The sequence below is a fragment of the Aegilops tauschii genome, chromosome 5 (genome assembly GCF_002575655.3).
Source record: "Aegilops tauschii subsp. strangulata cultivar AL8/78 chromosome 5, Aet v6.0, whole genome shotgun sequence".
Taxonomy (NCBI): domain Eukaryota; kingdom Viridiplantae; phylum Streptophyta; class Magnoliopsida; order Poales; family Poaceae; genus Aegilops; species Aegilops tauschii.
The window spans coordinates 269,665,069-269,671,929 of NC_053039.3; the positions used below are offsets into that span (position 1 = coordinate 269,665,069).

The 6,861-nt window shown below is 38.3% G+C and overlaps 2 long non-coding RNA genes across 4 annotated transcripts; both read right to left on the reverse strand.

The window, feature by feature from the left end:
* Positions 1 to 1,198: 1,198 nt before the first annotated feature.
* Positions 1,199 to 1,898, reverse strand: LOC141023387 (uncharacterized). The gene is made up of 2 exons (XR_012184651.1): positions 1,616 to 1,898; positions 1,199 to 1,494 (listed from the first exon to the last, which is right to left on the reverse strand). It is a non-coding gene; the product is annotated as an uncharacterized lncRNA (long non-coding RNA).
* Positions 1,899 to 2,599: 701 nt separating this feature from the next.
* LOC109787653 (uncharacterized) lies at positions 2,600 to 6,505 on the reverse strand. 3 transcript variants are annotated; one of them, XR_012184649.1, is made up of 7 exons: positions 6,225 to 6,505; positions 5,850 to 6,133; positions 5,045 to 5,128; positions 4,056 to 4,140; positions 3,783 to 3,897; positions 3,010 to 3,097; positions 2,600 to 2,942 (listed from the first exon to the last, which is right to left on the reverse strand). It is a non-coding gene; the product is annotated as an uncharacterized lncRNA (long non-coding RNA). The 3 variants fall into 3 exon arrangements; XR_012184648.1 differs by having other exon boundaries at positions 4,262 to 5,128; XR_012184650.1 differs by lacking the exon at positions 6,225 to 6,505 and having other exon boundaries at positions 5,819 to 6,069.
* Between the last annotated feature and the right edge of the window lie 356 nt (positions 6,506 to 6,861).

Sequence of the window (6,861 nt, forward strand, 5' to 3'; positions counted from 1 at the left end):
ATACATTCATGTTATCCCGTCCTGTATTATGAAACAAAGCGATATGTAATATAATGCTTGTTGTTTATTTAAAATTTTACCTCCTGTGCGGCCGTTTTATTAAATCTGAGAGTTGCCCAGTCGTCGGCTTCAGCCCCCACGTAGGTAGTAGGGGGGTGTTCGGGTTGAAACCTAAACACTCTTGATCCAAGAGTTTGGTCCTTGAAGGAGGTGTTTAGCGCAACGAACCAGGCAATCGGACTATGTGGTTTTATCACCCTCACTTAGCCATAGGAGTTTCACAATAGAAATGTAGGCGCAGCCCCTAGTTAATACTAGTCGTCAACCCGTGCGTCCGCACGGGCTAGCTTTATTTTTCCTTTCTTGAGTTGTTATCTTTAAATATGTAAGTATAATGACTATATCTTACATTGAGCATGTGTTTTTGAAAGTTATACTGGAAAAATCAAATATTGTTTGGTCACCAGTAGGATGAAATAGGTCAAGGTACTCAAATTAGTTCAGAATTAGATGATTTTGTTTTTGAACTATCTCTGTTCTATAACACATTTATGTTTTAGTTTTGGATATGGACATAGTTCTGAAGGTGCAACTTGGGCCACTTTTTATGTATTTATTAATAATACTACATAAACTACTCCATCCATCCATATATAGAGGGCCTAATACATTTTTACAGTTTAAATTTTTACAGTTTAAATTGACCACGGGTTAGAATAATTATATATGACATGCATGTTAGACAAAGCTTATCATCAAATTCGTATGTGAAAGGAGTTTCTAATAATATAATATTTATGTCATACATCTCATATATTATTAATCTTATCAATGGTCAAATGCAACTTGAAAAACGTATTAGACCCTATATATATGGATGGAGGGAGTATATATAATTTGAAGTTCTATTTTGACCTAGCAAATCAAAACAACATTTTTAACTTAGGTGTCAAAGATAACTATAGTTTGACTACACACTTTAGAATGTTGTTCCGGGTTAAAGATAATCATATAGGGTTTGATGTAATTGTATTCTATTGATACATACACGAACCACCACAGCAAACCTATATGACAATATGCATGAGGTCTAGCATTTAACAAATTTAGTATGAGTTTTTTGCGTCACTTATATGTCTTGAAGAATATTTTATATTGAAGAACAGCTTTTTTATTATAATTAAATTCCACAAAATTAAATATGCATACATGAGTTGACTAAGAAAATCCGCCATTATAATAGTAGTACATCTCAGAATCTATCCCCCATTATAATAAGCACTACAAAGTATGATAGTTATAAAATATGACAGATAGTCAAGACACAAATTCCCACTGGCTTGTTCTACATCTGTAGTAATTTTTTGTAATAGTGTAAACTCACGTGAGACAAACTAAGTTGTGGCCCATCCAATTTGTTCACACCAAGTAACCTGATCTGTTGTAGATGTGGTTCTCCGCAGCATGTAGAATTTCTTGTTTGCGAAGAATGAACTGGTTTGCAATAAAAATAGAACCAAAAATCCATTACTGAATATTTGATTAATGTGGAAAAAATGTAATTTCTAATACTTTTATTGAAACCTGCCTACAAATGTGGTGGCACATGAAGTACCTATCATAGGTATATCAGCATCGTGATTACAAAAGCTTTTGTGTACAACAACAAAGCAGTAGAGCTGGAGATGTGAACTGTTAGTTCCACATGGAACAGAAACATTGATATTAGATGAGTGGCAGCAAGCAAATTTCTCATCTATGTACAAAACAGTGAATTGGGCTCTGCTAGTTAGAAGGCGCTCCAGTGCTCCACTTACCAGGCTTTCCATAAGCTAGATATTTATGCAGTATACCACAGGCTAAGCTTGTGGTTAGTTGAGATCTATTAGTTTGCTGTAAGAAAAGTAGGGGGAGGCATGGATTATGATGGTTTCTAGCAGAAATTGTATGGTTAAATATTGTACCCAACACGTGGTTTCTACATTCTTTCATCATCAATGACTTATATAGCAAACCAACAATCACAGAAAATGAGATTAAGATTTATGGAGCTAGTTGATGGCCCTGTGCGTTGTATTATGCCTGACGTGACTGCTGTTGCCATAATTTTGCTATTCAGGTCATAGATGTTGAAAGAAGGTCCTCAGAGTAAGGCAACTTCAGACCATACTTCCGTGGCATGAGAAATGATACCATTCATTTCTTTACTATGAATGAGTTTGCTACACGTAGTGTGCCACCTGAATAAGAAAATTAACACAAGAGACATGTTATGTCAAGTACCACTTGTCTCACCCTCTATATGGTACTCAAGCTAATATTCCTCTGAATATGATGAAAATTGTCTCACCCTCGAGATCTTTCATGAAAAAAAAAAATCACGACTTAAAGTTTTTTTTGCATAAGAGTGAAAAATACAGTGCCTATACCCGCAAACAAATGAAATCATTAGTCTGTGATTTGTTGTTTTAACAATTGTCAGATCTTGTAGAGCAAAGGCATTACTGGAGTGAACTTTTTTGTCCTGCTTGACTATTAGACTAACAAATGTACAGAGGATGATCTACAATAGGCAATAATCCATGTGCAGAAAAATACATGGTATTTAAGCTAACTTTCATTGAACCTGGTGAATCATGTATTTGTCTAAGATAGTGTCTTTTACATGTAATATGCAATGAACAGTTGGAAAGTTGGAAGTTTCATTTTTCTCAAATGACACACATATTACGTGTTGCCTGCTTCTCCCCATAGTACTATTTCTTAGGCTCACTACAGAGTACTAAATAACATCAGCTGTAAAATGTGGGAAGTAGATTAGAATGACAGGAGCTCATCAAATGCCTTATCAAATAACTATTTGATTTGTAGCATGCTTGTTTCCAATTCAACCGGACCATTGAACACATCAAGCAATTTATCCGTGGAGAAGGGAGATAATCCTGCAAGACCATCAGTTGTATTTTATAATGTGAAGACACATTAAAATACCAATGAAGTAGCACTTACCACTCAGGCCTTTTTAGTGTTTAACATTTAGGGAAAACCGGACCATTGAACACATCAAGCAATTTATCCGTGGAGAAGGGAGATAATCCTGCAAGACCATCAGTAGTATTTTATAATGTGAAGACACATCAAAATACCAATGAAGTAGCACTCACAACTCAGATCTTTTTAGTATTTAACATTTAGGGAAAGCTAATAGAGATATCGAACATCTAATACTTGGCACTGCCTAAACAGGAGCACTCTATCTTCATTAATGAACCTAAAAATTATTTATTTGATATTTTGATTCAGTATTTACAAAGTTGGAAAATTAATTTAAAATGCTTTGAGCATTTTATGATTATCCTCATCAGAAGTTATGCAAATCGTTTTAAAATGCACTCTCACAATATGCTGGCAGTTGCTTGTGTGTATGCACCTAGAGGTTGTTTTAATGGTTTGGAAATTTGCACACTTGAAAACTGCTCCATAGATATTGGCAATGGTGGCCAAGCAAAGAGGTACTTAGGTTGTCTTGATCATTTAAAATCTATATCAGAAATTCGACTTGATTGAGCCTTGTGGACACCATGGCTCCCCCTGTTCAGAAATATCAACTAATCATAATGAAGTAATGATTGCCTACCTAAAGAATATGATGTCCGAGCCAATAAGGTTCTCCTCATAGCTGAACATCCATATTTAAAATTTGGACCTTCTGGATTATGAAGGAAACAGGGGTTTGCATGCTCCTAAGTACCAACTAATCATATGTATCAATGATCACATACCTAACAGAAAAGGCATAAATCACATATTGGCATGATATTTTGGGCGTCCCGATTGCGTGAACACATAGAGTGCTGCAGCTCAAAGTTGACCTCCCCAATTGTCTCTGGAACTTAACTGCTAGAAAAAGGCACACAAAATTGTAGGCATAAATATATTTTTCTCAACTCTATCCAACGTCACTAAAAACTAAAGGGCAGCTTGCATGAACCACATGCGACTAAACCACACATAATAAAGCATCTTCATCCAACGGAGGGCACCAAATCAATTACCTCTAGATAATTGGTGGAGGCAGATGCCATGACCGTGAAGAAGTGGACTCCTAGGGTGAGGTTGTTAGCATGATGCCGTTCAGTCCTAATATGCCACAAAACAAATATTTAGCAACAACAGTAAGGAAATGGAGCACCGTTCTGCTATAGCACTGCTTAGAAGCATCTAAACAAATCTCAATATTGTAAAATTGTTATGAACTCACAACATGCATCTCTGTACACAGCCTACCTGCAAGCAATTTTTTTGCATCATCTTGCAAATTTATCCATAGATATAGTTAGCTCAAAAAAATCAAGTAATAGGATTGTGGGCAACACAAAGTAATCTAGATGTACTTTGAATCTTCACCGAACATTTCAGGTTTGGCCGGCTCGAGCCATATAATTGAAGCATGACACATAGGACTTTGTTGCTTATCAAATTCAATTTGAATAGAGAAGAAGCTCTACTAATTAATTATGATAGTAACCTTACTTTTAGATGCACGGCAAAGCACAACCTTTGTGGAGCTAGATTCGAGGACAAACAGAGTTTGCGGCTAGATTGGCAGTGAAGGAAGTACTGTGGCAAGTGACATCGGTGTTGAAATATTGTTCTGGTATATACTGATTATTGACACCATACTTCGTCCCAAGCTCCCCAGGTTCTCGGCAAAAAATGTACAGGGACCGTATATTTTCAAGAGTTGGCAATATAAGCTAATATTTAGGTACCTTTCTGTATACTACATATTAGATATATTGTCTTGAAACATGCATGCATAAAAAGACGCAGATGCCATGTTTGGTTTAGCACACATAGTTTAGTAGTACAGGATAAAGAAAATCTGAAATGTATTTAGAACTGAAAGTATATATAAGAAGCAATGACCATATTGTTGGAGATTATTAATCCAAGTCCTATAAAAAACAAATCTCAATGAACTTGTGGGGTAGCCTTAGCTGTAGTTGAGGGCATAAAAGTGATCGAGAAAACTATCAAATACATGAAGGTTCATATGACTGATGCCATGAGTTCCACAGGAGCCTGAACCCCTGACTAGCGTTGCTGATGAACATCCGGCACGGGTCTGCATCAACAGTTAAAGCATCAGCCTGATTGGTAAGAAGAAATTCTTCAAACAACACTAATCCTATGGCAGACACATCAGGTTGTGTAATTTCCTTATTAAGAATTCAATGAAGTCTACTTAACATTGCTTAGGCCCGATGTTCAGATTAGTAAAAATCATGTCAAGCAGCTTTGAATCCGCACTAATGATCACATCCTAAACTGGTCCTAAAAAATCAGCAGTGGACATCTACGATCATAGTCATAGGTGCAGTAGTATTCCTTTAGTGATTTAACATGTTTTTGCCAAAAGATGAGAATCATCCATGTGACCATGTCTCTGCAACATAAACAGATGAAGTATCAATGATCACGAATTACTCCCTATGGGAATTAACAAACACTTTCTTGGCAAAAAAAGCTCTAGTTCTGCATATTAAACTGTAGCATACTGGGCAACAGAAAGCAATGCATTGGGTATTATTCATCATTGACAATCCACACGACTATACTATAGTAAGCTAAATAGGAGTTGAGCCAATGAACCATTTCACTAAAACTAACTAAACCACCAATTATAACAAAATTGTGTTGTCCTCTGTCAAATTCAATCCGATCGACCACTCTCGACTATTAGTCCTGACTGAAGCGCCTGTTAACAAATTAACTAAACTACCATGATTTGGAAAAACAAAAGTATCTAAATCACCATTGCAAAGCCAAAGGATAGTAGTATTGACCCAGTTCCTTGCCAAATCCAAGTTTGTGTCTGAAGGAGAGGAGATTCTGCCCACTAACATGGCCATCCAGTGGCACGTACTCCACCTAGCACGATCGCCAATCCCACCCAAGTTCCATGAGAGAACTTCAGAGCAGAAAATTATCTTGCTGGGTAGCCACTTAGAACACACGCCGAATTTTCTACAGGGAGCGCGATCTTCTCCAAATATTTTTGCGCCTCGATGGTAAGTGTGGAGAGGCACAACAGGACGGGCACCATTGTTGTCAAAGAGTGGAGAGCGTCCTGTGTCGCAGTAACTGGGGACGTGAAATTCAATGGAGAGGAGGAACATGAGGTGGGGACAGATCGATGAACGGAACGCAGTCTGCCTCACCCCCGTTCCCTCGACCGGACGCGTCGCCACACGCCATCGGAAGAATCCGCCGCCGCGTGCTGGTCCAAGAGAGACGACCAAGGAGAGAGATGGTTCGTGGTGGCGGTGGAGACGATGGGATGCGACAGAGGCTGGATGCGGTGGACGGTGGCGGCGGATGGGAAACGGAGCGACGACGGCAGTAGGGAGAAGGGTGGCGGCGCAATCCATGGCAGGCGATGAGTCCGATGGTGGGTTTCGTGAGGTTAGGGATACGGGAGAATGACAACCGTGAGGGAAAGGACCCTGGGCTTCCAAAGTATTTTTTTTGCAGAATTAAGCACGTAGTTAAGCAAAAATTACATGGATTAATCTCTACCATAATAATTCGGTCCCATCAGATAAATGGCTCGTAATTTCTAATTAACGTGATAATTTTTACGGAGTCTCTAATTAGTATAGGTATAGATTTGTTAATCCGGACTAGGGTGCTGTAGACACCTGATCGGGTGAAGGCCGATCCGTCGCATAATGCGGGAAAAAATCACAAGAGATTTCAACCTCCGTATAGCTGACCAGCTCTCGCCGCATCATGACAGTCAGTTTTCGGCTTTCTCTACTGAGGTGTTTACCCGAATAAACCAGAAACACAGTCGCA